The sequence below is a fragment of the Macaca thibetana genome, chromosome 6, assembly GCF_024542745.1.
Source record: "Macaca thibetana thibetana isolate TM-01 chromosome 6, ASM2454274v1, whole genome shotgun sequence".
In the NCBI taxonomy this organism is placed as follows: Eukaryota; Metazoa; Chordata; class Mammalia; order Primates; family Cercopithecidae; genus Macaca; species Macaca thibetana.
In genome coordinates this window covers 145838962-145855421 of record NC_065583.1, presented here as the reverse complement: position 1 = coordinate 145855421, position 16460 = coordinate 145838962, and positions in this window count along the sequence as shown.

Genomic DNA, 16460 nt, shown 5'->3' with positions numbered 1-16460 from the left:
AGCAGGACTGAATCTCAGAAGACCTATGTTCCTTCCCCAGCAAAACACTGTCACCCATTTGGCAACTGGAAAAAAACGCTGATATTCTTTAAAACAGCAATGGAGTAGAGTGGGGAAGAAGAAAGAAAATTCTATTGATTATGAAATAAGACACAAGTGGAAATAAAGGGGGCTTGCTTAACAATAAAGGTCTTATTGAATCAAATATTCTTGAAATCATTTGAGTTTCTTCTATGTGTAAAAACATACATTATTAGCAATTAGATGGCAATCTCATTTGAGATAAGGGTTTTTGAAATAGATAATCTTGAAAGGAAATTTCAAACCCCCAAATTTATTTGCATAAATACAAATTACATGAATGGTTTTAAAAACTAATATGCATAGTATCCCATTAGAAGGATTTGCCTCACTTGGCAAATGAGATGACTGAAGTTTAGAGATGATAAGTGATTTTCATTAGGTTACTTGATATGCAGAATGCTCTTATTTACAATTTTCCAGATTCAAAGTAGTGCACGTAAGTACAAAACCCAGTGGAATTTCAGACTTGCCCTACAACCATTAAAAGGTAATAATCTCTAAACAAATAAATAACATTTGGGAATATAAAAGTATGCCAAAATCTCTAAATTCTGTAGCAAAAGTATCATTTTGTCTCTTTTCTGTTTCATATTACAATGTCATATAATATATGATCATTTTAACAAAACTTAACCAAAGGCGATTAGGGAATATGTGAGTCTGCAAAAGGATTTCATACAATCTCACTCAAACAAAATAAAGCACATTGGGCCTGAAGGGAAACCTAAAGGACCCTGGAAGTAGCATAAGTAAAAGAAACAACATGCACACATACTGGCATAGGGGCTTTTAGTAAAAATGTAGCTGTTATGGTTTTAGGCTGGTTCCAGTGGCACAACGGACCCTCCAGTGTTCATGTCTTGATTGCCAGTGAAACTTGTTTTTCTTTTCTGCACCTTGATTACCTTTGATAAAAGATACTTTGGGTTATAGATGTGTCTTTGCCCAGCAGACAACATTGCTGATGCCAAGGCTTTACTAAAAGTCATTGGATACATAAATTTGAGGGGATTTAAAATGTAAAATGTAAAATTTGGAAGCAGCATTTTCCAGGAATAAGTGTTACTTTAAGTAGAGGTAATATAAAGTAGAAATGTGTTTGGGAGACAAATTCTATAATAGTGAGTCTTTTGATACAGCATCTACAATGTCAATAATATGATTATAAATTATTTTAAAGCACACAAGAAAGGACTAACTAGTCACTAACTTAAAGGAGCTAGAAAAGTCTTATCTTTTTATTAGAGAACTAATTTCCTATCATGTCATGGATTTCTACATGATATTTTAGAAATAATCTTGAGACTTTATTTTGAATTACATTTTCTATAAAACCTCAGGTAGTTAATAATATCTGTTAATTTGATAAATTGTAAAGTAAAAATAGTGTTATGGAGGTATATCATGTGCAAAGTGTCCGTTAATGGCCTACTTTTAAATATTAAATGTCAAATATCAATGTAAGTCATTTTAATTAAAAAATCAATGTTAATTAAGGTATTTTTATATTTATTTTTCTTCTAAATAGATTTTTATATCTATTTCTTTATTTCTCAAGTAGAAGTAAAGAATTCTGTGCTGATACACAAAAGTAAAAAATATTAGTTTACAAAAAGTTCTTCAAAAGCCTATCTTCAAACATAATTAACCTTTTTCCTTTGATTAAATGGTTGTATTTTTTTCTCTTCATAAAAACACATACAACTATCTGTGACTACCTTGGTCCAAAGTATGTCATTTTAAGCAAAATCATTCTGTTTCACAATTAGATTCTGTGTTCATGTGTCACGACTACACCAATTGGTTATAATAACAGTATGGTTTTTCTGCTATAAAGGATGACTACTCAGGCTTTTGATATTTTCCTCCTCTCTGTATTCACTGGCACCTTTCTATTCTTTATCTCTGTTGACAAGTTGAGATCTATACACTTCATTTGGTTTCGATGACCAATTAATTTAAAAGCTCTAGGAATAAGTTGCATTTGGTAGAATTGTTTTGGTTACAAGTGACAGAAAGCTAGTTAGTTCTAGTCTTGGAAATAAAAGGCCACCCAAGGAAGAAATCATTAATAGAATTACATTCAGTTCATGACACATTATTGTATTTCATCCATGCAAAGTCTCTACTGTGCTTTTAATTAATTATTATACTTTTCCCCTATGCTCCATTTTTATTTCCTTCCCTCCACTCTAAAAGCAAATGTCCTAACTTATTTAATGTGAACGTTCCCTTTGATGCCTGAAATTTAGTTTATGTAAATACGGTTGTGCATATCAATCTGTTTCTCAACTTTTTTTCTTAGCACTATGACTTTAAAACCCTCCCCTACTTATGTATGTAGAGCACAAAATTTTACTTTTGTAGGACATTAAAATGTTTTGCAGTTCTAGTCCTGTCATTAATTTACCCTGTGACTTGGAATGCGTCATCTACATTCTTCACATCTATGGTTCCTCATTGAAAAAAAAAAATGGAAGAGATTGAATTAAAATATGTGAAAGATTTTAGCCATAAACTGTATAAAATTTTTTTCAATGCCATGCATTTTGAAAGCTGCTCAGTTGATAAATTCTGTAGATACATTATAGAAAAAATACTGGGAAAAACAGTACATCCTTTCTAGTTGACAAACTTGGAGAACTATAAGGTTTTAAAAAGGATGAAGAGGAAATATGAGGGCACTTGCCAGCAACTGTTATTAGATTTCATACTGTGTGCTAATGCCCAAAACGGTTGTCTTGACCACACTACCATTGGTCACTCATAGTTGAGGTTCAGGATGCAAAATATGAAGAGGTGGTGTATTAGGTTGTTCTTGCATTGCTGTAAAGGAATATCTGAGACTGGGAATTTATAACAAAGAGAGATTTAATTGGCTTACAGTTCTTCAGGCTGTACCAGTATGGCTCCATCATCTGTTTCTGGTGAGGGCCTCAGGAAGCTTACAATTGTGATGGAAGGTAAAGTGGGAGCAGGCGTGTCACATGGTAAGAGAGGGGGGAAGACAGAGAGTGTGGAGATGTCACACACTTTTAAACAACAAGATATCTTGTGAACTCACTCATCACCCAGGGGATGATGCTAAGTCATTCATGAGGAATTTGCCCCCATGATCCAAACACCTCCTACCAGGCCCCACCTGCAACACTGGGTATTACATTACAACATGAGATTTGGAGTGGACAAATATCCAAACCATGTCAGGTGGCATGTCTCCCAACTGGAAGCAGAGCCTAAATAGTAGAACTAATAGATCTTCAAGGGTGGATCAGGAGGGTTTTTTTAGTGTGCAAGTAGGGTTTCTCCAGTGTGCAAGTAGATAGCATTGGTGCAGCTTTTTAACCCAGTGAAGGCACATGCTCTATGAATTTGGGAATAGGCAAAAATCAGCATATTTTATAACCAAATTTCACAGGATATTCTGGAAAAGGAATGATGTGCTAGTAAGTGAGAGGAGATAATTTGTATACCCAAGGTGATCTGAAATTATTAAAGTCTTAATGTAAGATATGCATGAATGGCTTGATATTATATTTAGCCTTTGGAGTTAATCTAACACTTAATATAATTTTATGTTAAATATTGTCTCTTACTAGAGATAAATCTCATAAATATTGGAAAAAAGAGATTCCTTTTCCACAAATTTATCAGAGTAATAAATATAAATGTAATACATCTATTCATTAAAACACCTCAGATCACTTTCAGCCATAACATATTATTATTAAATAACTTTTGCCTTTCTTTTTGCACTTAAGATGTTACATTTACATTGAATCACAGACACTTCTGGCTCTTGTTAGAGAATATTACTGTAAAATTACAAACATCTTAGGGAGAGGAAATACTTTTAACAAGATTTGTTTAAAAATGGGGGGGTGGACTTTAATTAAAATTAAAATTCCCTTTGAGTATGCAACATTTGTATTATTTGTTACATTCCGTAAAATGTCTGAGTTTCTGGTGATATAAATTTCTGTCAAAAAGACTCAGTTATTTCCTGGAAATGGTTTCTGATGTTTAAAGTAAATGAATTTAGAATAGTTTCCAGGAGTCATCATTTAAGCGAGAAAATCTTGTGTTCTTAAGTAAAAACCACAGCCAATGACTGTCTACACAGCTCAAAGTAAAATGCAGGGACTTGAGTCTAAATAAGCTTACATTGGCTGCTTACACATAATGATTACTCAATTCTATGTTTTACTAGGCTTATATCAACATTTCCTAAGGGAGAGAGAAGTAATGGGTTGACTACGTCAATATTTGTTTAAATAATTATTTCTATGGAGTCACTTCTCTGTAAATCAAATAGTACATAAGTTATTAATATAATAAATAAAATTATTTTGTTCGCTATTTAAAATTGGGTATTGTACTAGATGCTGAGGGTCAAAGGTAAGTGATCTATATAACTCAGAGAAGTCCTCTGCATGGACCCCTCAGTGTAGATCGATTTATTTCCTTCCCACCCACCCCACAATCCCCAAGTATGAACCCCCATTACCTCTGGTCTGAACTATTGCTAGGATGTTCTCATGGATCTCAACACATGCCCTTAAGTCATTTTTCATACTACTAAGTAATATTTTATAATCCCAATTTGATGATGTTCCTTCTGGTTTCCAATTTTTATTTTTTTATTTTTTATTTATTATTATTATTTTTTTTTTTTGAGACGGAGTCTGGCTTTGTCACCCAGGCTGGAGTGCAGTGGCGCTATGTCGACTCATTGCAAGCTCCGCCTCCTGGATTCATGCCATTCTCCTGCCTTAGCCTCCGGAGTAGCTGGGACTACAGGCGACCCACAACCACGTCCGGCTAATTTTTGTTTGTTTGTTTATTTTTTATTTTTTTTTTTTTGTACTTTTAGTAGAAACGGGATTTCACCGTGTTAGCCAGGATGGTTTCCATCTCTTGACCTCGTGATCCGCCCGCCTCGGCGTCCCAAAGTGCTGGGATTACAGGCATGAGTCACCGCGCCCGGGTCTAGTTTCCTATTTTCGTGACTTCTCATTATCCTTAGTATAAAGACCTAACCCATTTAACATAGAACACACAGTTCTGCATGACTACCTGCCCCCAACTCTCTCCAGCCTCAGTTTTGGCCTCTCTGGTATTGTCTATACTCCAAACCCACTGGACTGTCCTACTTTAATCCTTTAAACATGTTGTGTGCTTTCCTATCTCAGAGCCAGACACATGCTCTACTCTCTGCAAGTACATTAGCAGCACTCTCCCCTTTACCACTTAGTTCCAAATTTTGCTATGGATCTGAGTTCGATGAGCACTCTTTTAGGGATATTTTCCTCCTCAGTAGATCAGAGCCTCTTGTTTCACACTAGCATGGCACTCTGTATACTTCCCTCAAAGAAATTATCATTATGTGTAATAATCATATCTTATGTTATTTGATGTATAACTAGTTTCATTATTAGACTATGTTTCCACAAATATATCATTGAGTATATTTCACTATTATTTTTGATACCTTGCAGAGTACCTACCACCCTAAATTCAAGGGGTAGAAGGAAGGAAAGAAGAAAGGGAGACAGGCTGGGAAGGAATAACCTCACTTGCCCAGAATGTATTATATCGTTTTCTTCTCCTATCAGGTAGGTGCTTAAACATGGATATGTTTACTTTAAGTGGATTCACTGGTGTCATAAAATCAGAATATATATTAAACATTATTAAAAAGAAATAATTTCCTTGGCTTCTTATTTTCTCAAGTTGCAGACGTGACTGAGGTCTGGCTAAGCAATCCTGAAATCACACCTTTATAATAACTACTTTTTTATGATAAAAATATCAAAATGTATTAACCTCAGTTCTCTAATATAAGGATTAATGAGTAGAACCGTGTAGACTTTGTAAAGCAGAAGTCTTTCATAACTCTTACCATGTTAAAATGATTTTTAAAGAATACATTCCGAGCTCAGACTCCAAAGTCAAAAGCCATTATTTTACAGAGTGCCTGCCACTACTGCTAACCATGGAGGGATCAAAGAACATTACAAATCAAAGGGAATTATACATCATTCAGGCACTACCCTTTCTCCTTTATTTTGAAGGTGACATAATCTAAGCTGACGACCATACTATGGCAAAAAGCTATGTCGTGATAGAGCAGCAAGCAATATGTTTTAGCTAGGACTTTCCATTACGAATAGTACAAAACCCATCCAAATACCCTAAAGGGGAGAAAAAAGATATATTGGTTCATGTTATTAAAAAGTTAGGAAGGGGGATGGGTGTGGTGGCTCACGTCTGTGATCCCAGCACTTTGGGAGGCCAAGGCAGGCGGATTATCTGAGATCAGGAGATATAGACCAGCCTAGCCAACATGGCGAAAACCCGTCTCTACTAAAAATACGAAAATTAGCCGTGCATGGTGTTGTGTGCCCGTAATCCCAGCTACTTGGGAAGCTGAGGCAGGCAAATCGCTTGAACCCAGGAGGCGGAGGTTGCAGTGAGCCGGAATCGCGCCGTTTGTACTCCAGCCTGGGCGACAGAGCAAGACTCTTGTCTCGGGAAAAAAAAAAAAATTAGAAGCAACTAGCCTCAAGTACCACTCGATCAGACAATATGAGCAAAACTCAGTTTCTTTCTCTCCATTTCTTGGATCCACTTTATGCTATATTGGCTCCATTCTCATCTTCTCAGATTTTCAGATTCTCCCCTCATAGTTAAAAAATAACTGTAGCTGTTTCAGCTCAATATGCATTCACGTCCTGCAGGAAAAAGAGCACCACTTTCAATTTGCTTAAAATAGATGTCCAGGAATTGAGGCTTATTGACTCATATATATATATATATAAAAAATGGGTTATATGTGATCCACAAGACCTGGGTTTGGAGCTTCATCTGGTGAGTGTGGCTTCTTAGAAACTGATGAGATAGATGCTGATGTGCAAATAATGAGCGCCCACTCTGTGGTGAGACTCTGGGATCCAGGCTCTGTATCAACTGATCTTTTCACAGGACAGATTCACTGCGAAGGCTCAACGGTCATGTTGAACATAGCCCCAGATTATACAGCATGAGGATGAAGGAGACCTAGGAAAAATCTCAACTCATACCTCAGGGAAAGTCATTGAAACGAGTATGATCATATCACCCGGTTTAGAGCAATTGGCTAGAATACCACTGTGTATTTACAGCTGCTCCACAGTCCATGAGGAAATCCTGAAACCAATGCTAAGGTGTTTCTCAGATATGTGTGCAGGGATGGATGAGGGAAAGAGAAGGGAAAATCTAAGTAAGCCTTTGTGTCTGTTGGATGTGAGTAAGTGTGGGATGTGGATGAGAAGGGGACATTTTAAATTAGATCAGATAAACCAGGGCTTAGTGTTAAATCTTCCATTATTTTTTGTCTCTTAGCCATATTATCAAATCATTTATGACATGGAAAAAGTAGAAAGAGAAATGTATGATATCACCTTATTTCATCAGCTATCAGGAGATTGAAAAGTAAGTTACAAAATACTTCTAAAAATGAAGAATCATAATGCCACTATGCCAATAGTAACACACATTGTAAATAATTGGTAGTTGGGAGATGTACGGATGATTCTGGATCTTGGCATAAACCTGTGGCACCACCATGAGCCAGCTGCTTAACTTTCCTGGGGATCATATTAGGTCCCTTAATTATATTATTATGAAACAAGTTGGCTTTTCCCAAATTGTGTCTTATAAGATATTAGTGCATGTAGCGAAAGAAAAGCTTTCAGTGTTCCATTAGGCTTGAGAAACACTGTATTTTAAAAAATTAAATGTAATTTATGATAGAACTTTTTATTGCCTTTAATATACAAATGAACATTGTAGGTCTCCAGGTATATCATATTCACTGATTCTCACATATATTTAATCCAGCAATTTTAATGTATAAGTTGTATTGTGAGCTATCATAAAAAGCTCCTACAAATAACTTAAATGTTAGAATTCATGTCATTATTTTAAAAAAGAGGATTTTCTAAAGTTACTTAGGATCTTCTAGAGATTCTTCTAATGACTAAATTATAATATTTTTTCCATAAGCAGCTATCATTCCTTTAAGATACTGAGATAAGGGATAGTGTGATTATGTTCATATAATGAATAATTAGAAGTAATTACAACTCACTGGAGTAATTCCAATATAAATTTAAATGTGGGCATAACATCCTACATATTTGTTTCCCCTAGATATATCCAATGAAACAACTGGAATCATATATAAGTAAAACTGTGATTTTTTTTCTGAAAAATTTATTAACTAACAGATAAAATGTTTGATGTTTAAATAGTCTCAGGCATTGAAAGGTAATTAAAATTTTCATTTTTGGAAACAGCTTTTATGTATTATACACAAGTAATTCTTATAAATAATAAAATATTTAAATTTATTAAATGTATTACTTTGGAGAAATTGCATAAAAAAAGGAAAAATACCTGAAAAGTCAAAGAGCAATGATCAGTGAAAACACTAGCCTATTCTTAAAATGATATTAATATTGCTATCTAGCAAACAGCACTACCTCTTTTAGAATACTAACATTAGTTAGAAGGTTATTAAACACCTGAAATAGCCAAGTGGTTGACAGTCCCCAAGAGCAGATAAAAATAGATTTGTTATTATTTTGTCAAGGAGTCATTGGATTCCATAAGGTGCGTAAATGATTTTCTGACTGCAATGTGATGGCCAGTTTCCCAGTTTTTAAATTTTACCCAATAAAACACGGGCAGACTACAGTGTGAATTTGAATTTCCTCTCCCCATACTTTCCTTTCCCCACTTTCATTTCCTTTCCCCCTCAATTGCCAAATACATTTCCCATGTCTCACTTCACCAACACCTGCTCTCTTCCAGCAGAGGTTTTCACAGTTAATTTTTTTCCCATTGTTTTGGTGTATGGGCTTTACCTGGTGAAGGTATGCCCCTTGAGTCTTTGCTTTTAAATTACCTCATGATACTCTGTACATGAAATTTCATGTAACTTGGGAAGCTTTCCTTTTCTTTTTCTTTCTCTGATCTTTTATATGTAGGGATTGTGATCTCCAAGCATGTCTAGAATCATACTAATTTTCTTAGCTAAAAAGCACTCCTTCCATCTAACTCTGCCTTTTCACCATCATCCACCATCTTCAAATGCAAATCTAGGAAGACACAGACTTTTTTTTTTTCTTGAGGAAAAGTCTCTCTAACTAGGAGGGTCAGTTTCATCACAGAGAATTATTTTTTAAATTTTGGTTTCATCATGTTTATTAGAACAAGAGCAGCATGTTTATTTTGATACCTGGACACATATTTCTATCTCTAGCCAAATTCTAATGATCTTGAGTCAACAGATTTTCATAGGTAAAAATATTTACAAGTAAAATAAAAAAGATTTTTCCATTAAAAGTTTATCTCTGCCTGCTTTGTCTGTTCATTAGTTTCAAAGGAATAAAACCAAGCAAAGTGTGAATATCTGCCTAATGTGTGACTATCCTTTACATCATTCACTGTCACTACTTTAGAGAACATTATCACAAGTAAACGCTCTATGGTATCTCCCAAACTGACCTCCTTCCTGTCTCCTATTCATTGTTGCTTGAGTTTGCTATCTGCAATATAAATTAACCTCATTTCTATTTTAAAATGTTTCATAGTTTTTTCTTCCCACCTTTTCTGCTTCTTCCTGCTCCATGCCAATTCTATCTTATCTGAGTTTCAGTAACAATAAATATGTCCATGTTCTCTGAGGATGCCTGGCTCTGTGTGTGTGTGTGTGTGTGTGTGTGTGTGTGTGTGTGTGTTGCCATTTCATGTTTGGTTCTTTCCTCCTATATTTCTGTTGTCCTTTTCTCTGTCTGAAGAATTCCTAGTCATTATTCTAGAGTCATATTTTACTCTATCTGTAAAATCTTTTCTTACTTTCCCTAGATGTTACCTCCACCTTCATTTATACCTCCTTATGTCTTTTACATGCTGCTTGTTTACACTGTATTGTGTTACATGTATTTACATATTCCTTTCTTCTGTACACTGCACATGAGAGCGCAAGTCAATGATCGCTAAGGTCAATAAATGGCACCCCTTTTCCCTGTCTGTCAAAACCAATTGGAAAACAGAGAAGTCAAGCAGATGGAGGTTAAAATATCACTCCTTCACTTGATAAAAATGATATAAGAGAATATGTCCTAGGCCAGGGGACTGGGTGGGCTTTTTATTGTTTCAGTCCTCAAATAGAGGTACCACCCAATCGTAGGCAGCCTGAGCTGTCATAGGAACAGAGCTTGTCTGAAAAGCTCACCACTTGGCCAGGAGCAGTGGAAACCCATGTTATTTGCAACCACGCAGATATAAGGAGAGAAAGGGGATGAGACCACTTTGCCAGTTCCTTCTTTTTAAGTCATCAGTCAAATACATCTCTCCCCACCTTGGAAATGACAGAGCGATGGAGGACAGGGCAGAAGAATGGGGACAGAGCAGGAGTGTTCCTCTAGTGAAATATAAAGCAAAGGAAAGGAGGTTCCCACATGTGACAGTTTTACAAAATGTCTCCACGTGATTTGGTACTCCTCCCTTACAGAGGCAGAATCTATTATAATTCCCCTACCTTGAAGGTGGACTGGACCTAGTGACTCACGTCTAGTGAAAACAATAAAGGGAAAGTGATTGTGTGAGACTTAAGAAATTAGCTTGTAAAAGGCACCATGACTTCCTTCTTCCATTGTCTCGCTCACTCTGAACAACATTAACTGCTGTGCTATCAGGATACACAGGGACCCTGAGGTGACAAACTCCGGCCTCCAGTTAACAGTCTTTTCCTCTAAATTCTTAATCCAGACATCGCACTCAAAAGGAAGGGTCACACCATACTTAAAAATACTGGGTTTGCTCCTGGGTTTTCCAGCGAAGCCACTTCTTATGTGCACCCTACCGACTTGTGCTTCTTGTAACACTGGGTCTTTAACTTGCTATCTATTAATTTTATCGGCTCTACATAGGCAGCAGGCTATCCCTATGTTTTGTTGCACCATGGATATTCTCTCCATGTCCAAGGGTTGTCCTACAAGAAGTCAAGGGTTTCCATGGACTAGAAGGTTAAAAAAAAAAAAAAAAAAAAAAAAAAAAAAGAGGTTAATCTGTAGCGTTCAAGACTAGACCAAAATAAAGACGCCAAGAACTGGGAAGATATCGGACCCTATTTATGTCCCATCAATAGAGTCTAAGGACTAGTGATATGGCCAGGAAAATTAGGAGTAATGAGGATTGTATAATTTATAAATATTCATATTGCTTATGACTGCAGTTTCCAGCTGCATGGAAGGTAGGGCCTCCTTCCCAGTCAGTCCCCTTCACCTCTCCCTAAAGTGTCTAATGATCTGTCCATCCACCAAGGGAATAATGATGAGGGAAACCAGCCCCTCCATAATCAAGAGAATTTTATTCTGAGTATTCCAAAAGTTAAAATCTCAATCAAAAACCTCAATGCAAAGCTCCTTTTTTTCTTCTGAGCATATACTGTAATTCTCTTTCATTTCAGATGTGTACCTGAATATTCTTTCAGATATATACATTACCTTGTTTACTTTGACTCTGTTGATTTCCAATGTATACCTAAGCTCTTTTCAAATGTCTATTTTACCTCTGGTTATTATTACACTCCTTGTAAACTTGAATTGTTTTTCAAATGTATGTTATAAGTCTGTTTACATTTGAGTACAAGAAACTCCTTTCCCTGTAGATAACAAAATATTTCTGGATTGGAGGAGTTTGGGAGGATTTGGAGCTGTGCTTACGGTATGTGAAGAATCGAGATGACACAGGCACTGGTTGCAAACTTGGGAAGGCTCGTCTTAGTTATTCCTACCTGTGTCTATTGAGGAAATAATAGAAATCATGTTTCACAACTATGATTAATAAATTTGCGCCATTTTTATATTTCCTGAATCTGTTATTCTTTAACTTTATGCTTCATTCCTTTTTTCAAGACTAGTTGTTATTTTAAAAATTTCCTTACAGATGTTATAAAAGACCTAGAATTTGAGTAGAACAAAAAAGACAGTTGGTTTGAAAGATCAATGTGCCCTAGCTTCACAAAATTCTCCATGGGGGTAGATTCCAAGTTCCAATGAGTTTTGAAAATGATGCATACTCTCTTCTCCTTTTTGGAAATCAGAATGCAAATTTGTATTTTGAAAAAGCTGAGGCAACCTTCATAAAGAAGACTGGTTCACTTAATCCAACCCAATATTAGACCCAGGAATCATTTTTCCATCAAGAGCCAGGACTATACTAAGAGGAATGAAGTGAGTGAGATACTTGCCTGAGGCTCAAAATTTAAGGAAACACCAAAAATCTCAGTAGTCAACATAGATAATATTTTTATATATTATTTTTAAAAATCAGAATTAATGCAAAAAATCAATGATGAACAAGTTAGCAAAATTTGAAATAAAGGCATTATAAATGTTATGTTACTCTACTAGCATAGCAGGAAGTACCCAATGAGAAATACAGAATCAGAGCAGCAGGGTGAAGGATTTGATTCTCTCTTGATCACTTGCTTTATGGTTGGCACTGGTCTAGGCACAGAGGATACAGCAGCAGCCAAACCATTGCAGTACTATTCTTTAGTGGGATAAATAGAAAACATGATACATATGTAAAATGCATTGGATGTTAGTTATAAGCTCTAAGGTGAAAAACATCAGGAAAGAGGAATAAGAAGAGCTATGTACATTTTGATAAGGGAACCCAGAGAGGCTTCTCTGTGGCAATGTCACTGAAGTAAAGACCCAAGAGAGATGAGGGAGCAGTCATGGAGAACAAACACTTTTAAGGATAAAGGAATAGCAGAGACAAAGACCTAAGACAGGAGTACGCATGATCTATTCCAGGAACAGCAAGAAAACTAGTATGGCTGGAGCTGACAAATGGTCAAGGAAGAAGCATAGTTTAGGTGAGATGCAATAGATGGTGTAGGGCCTCAAGTCATTATAGGGGCATGGCTTTTACTGTCAGTGAGATAAGAAACCCTTAGAGGATTTGATCAGGGTAGTGACTCGATCTGACTTGCTTTCCCAGATGTACTGTGTAAATAAAACTTGTACCTATTACAATTTTATGCTCCTCTAGGTGGTTTTCTTGGTTAGAAAAAGAAGGGACAATGAGTTCAGTTTTTTTGGTGGGTGTATTAGTCTGTTTTCATGCTGCTAGTATATACATACCTAATATCGAGTAATTTATAAAGGAGAGAGGTTTAATGGACTCACAGTTTCACATGGCTGGGGAGACCTCACGATCACAGTGGAAGGCAAATGAGGAGTAAAGTCATGTCTTACATGGTGACAGCAAGAGAGCTTGTACAAGGGAACTTCTATTATTAAAACCATCAGATCTCGTGGGACTGATTTACTACCAGGAGAACAGTATGGGGGAAACTGCCCCCACGATTCAATTATCCTCCACTGGGTCCCTCACACAACAGGTGGGTATTATGGGAGCCACAATTCAAGATGAGATTTGGGTGAGGACACAGCCAAAACTTATAAGTGGCTAGGGGTTATATTCCTGGGTTGTGAAAACAGGGTTTGTACATAGTCTTACAAGGGAGGATAAGGGTAAAGTTGGGATAATATTTCATAAATCATCTTTGTCTCATCAATAGAGTCATCAAGAGCTGCATCAATAAATCTGATTTTTAAGTATAAAAATAAATGTAGATAGACATAGAAGTAGCTGTAGATAGAGCTGAAGTTGCAGCTGTAGATGTTGATGTGCAAATGTATATGGATATGGAAATGGATATATATAATGGTATATTCTAATTATTTAAGATTTCTTTTCTTATGTGTTTTGACTATTTGGATATATAATTTATATCCTTCTTAATCAAACATGAGAATGCATGTGATGTTCAGAACTTAAAAGAGGAGACACCTTTTTGCTTGTGCCTGTGTGTGGGGTGGGGTGTGTGTGTGTGTGTGTGTGTTTGTGTGTGTGTGTGTGTGTGTGATTTCCTATTATTAAGGGCTGGCACAGAATTTTATAATATTCTCTGCTTCTAATATAAACTGGTTTAGTATCCAGAACTTTAATCTCTTTTAAGTTTTCTTTCTTAATTTATTTTTGGAATTTGTGAAACAAGAAGCATTTTGCATGTTGGAAGTTGGCCTTATTTGTGAATACTGCTACATCCAATTTTCATCAAGATTGGTAGCAGACAGCTGCTGATATGGGGAGTCAGGCTTCTTGGTGCCAAAATCTACTCTCTGGGATATAAAAGCAATTTTTACTGAAATCAACAAAAGCTTTACCCAGAGCTCAATTTCTATCAAAAGCCAAAATCTGACCTTAATTTCTATTATATTTGCTTGGAGAGAATAGAATAGTGGAACAAAATGAGAAGTGCCACTTGCCAAGCTGATATTTAGCCAGTAAGTCTCAGCTTGGCCACAATGGTTGCTTATAACTAGTTCCCCATCTTGAGAGAATGTTGCCCTGGCCTTGCTGGGAGCTAAATGTTTTGATTGTCACCTGAGTTTAGGGACTGAATATGGCTTTTATTTTGTTTGCTTTTAAATCCAGGTCAAAATCTAAGAAATAATAGAATAAATTTCCAAAAATGACATAGATACTGAGGAATTTGAACTGTCACTAATACATATCTTCTCCTTTTCTTTCCTCTCTAAAATGATGGCAATAAAGCTTGCGTAGTTTGTTATACAGTTATTAATGCTGTCAATGAATTAATAGCAATTTAGGTTATTAAGACTTAATAATAAATTTGTACAACTTTAGCATCTATGAAGCAGTCAAATGTACCTGACATTAATCACAACACTGCTGTCAAGATGTTTAAGCAGTAAACATGATGGGTGACTCTTACAATAGCCTCTAGAAAAAATTTTCTATATCTTGTGAGACATTAATTTTCCCATTGCTAGAATTAAAAAAGAGAATGATTCTATATTCTACTTCTTACATTCTTTTAGTTTATTGTGAAATTAAACTTACATACTCCATAATAAAGCAAACCTTTAATACCACTCTGCCCTCTTTATATAACCATATCTATTTTACCATTTACAAATGAAAAATGTCATTGTGTGCTTTTATTCATACACATCGAGGCTTTATCTATTTGAGGCACTACCGAAAAAGAACAATGAGTTATGACTTGAACCAATTGACCTACTCTTCTCTGCAGTAGCCAGGCACAAATCTCAGCTTTCAGCACATTTGCAGTAGTGAAATATGGCTTTGTACTGATTTCCAGCCTAATCTATTTTATTACATCCAGAGAGACTTTTATAATCTCTGGAAGTGATGTTCATAGTGGTAAGATATGATGATACTATGACAGCATTTTCTGCAAGAATATATTCTTGTTAAAAGTCACTTTAGCCCAGAAAGTCACATGCAAGCACCCCCTCTATAGTGCTTTTCCACAGAATGATGGTAGGAATCCCAAGAAAAATATCCCTTTTGGCTGTTGAAATGTGTCATGATGAATGAGTGTTCAAGTCATTTTGATCATTTTAGAGGCCTACAAATTTCATGAATGGAGATATTCCTTTGTCACAGTGTGATCTAAATCAGTTCTGATCAAAGATCAAAATTCCTTCCAGGTTAATCACAAGATCATACAGAATTTGTGTCCAATTGTGGTTATTGCTGTCATCAGTAGGAACCAGAGGATTCCTTATATATCAAATGGCAAGACTCAAAAAGCAAGGTATAGGTATGAACCAGAGACTGAGTTTCACAGAAACAGTAACATGATGGCATAGAGTCAGACAGTGAGGGAAGTTTTTAGAGACTGAATTGTGTCCCCCAGAATTCATAAATTGAAGCCCTGATCCCCAATATGACTGTATTTGGAGATGGCCCTTTAAGGAAGTAATTAAGGTTAAAAGAGGTCATGAAGGTGGGGGTGTAATTTAATATGACTGATGTCCTTATGAGAAGAGAAAAGAACATTAGAGATATGCACAGAGAAAAGAGTACGTGAGGACACAGCAAGAAGATAGCAATTGGCAAGCCAAGGAGAGAGTCTTCAGGAGAAACCAAATCTGCTGTCACCGTCATATTGGACTTTCATGCTGCAGAACTATGAGAAAATAAATTTCTGTTTAAGTCACAACTGCTATGATATTTTGCCATGGTAGCCCTAACAAACTAATACAGAGGCCTCAGCCCTTTCTTTTACTTTACTTTAAAATCATACTAGTATATCACCTGGCTCTTAATAATTTAGAAGGTAGAGAGTATGCCTACAAATATACATCCTATTTCAAAATATTTACATTAGTATGTAATACAGGCAATGCAATTTTGTGCACACCACTGCAAATGTGATGTCACTCTTCTTTTCTCTCTTACTGCCTACACTACTA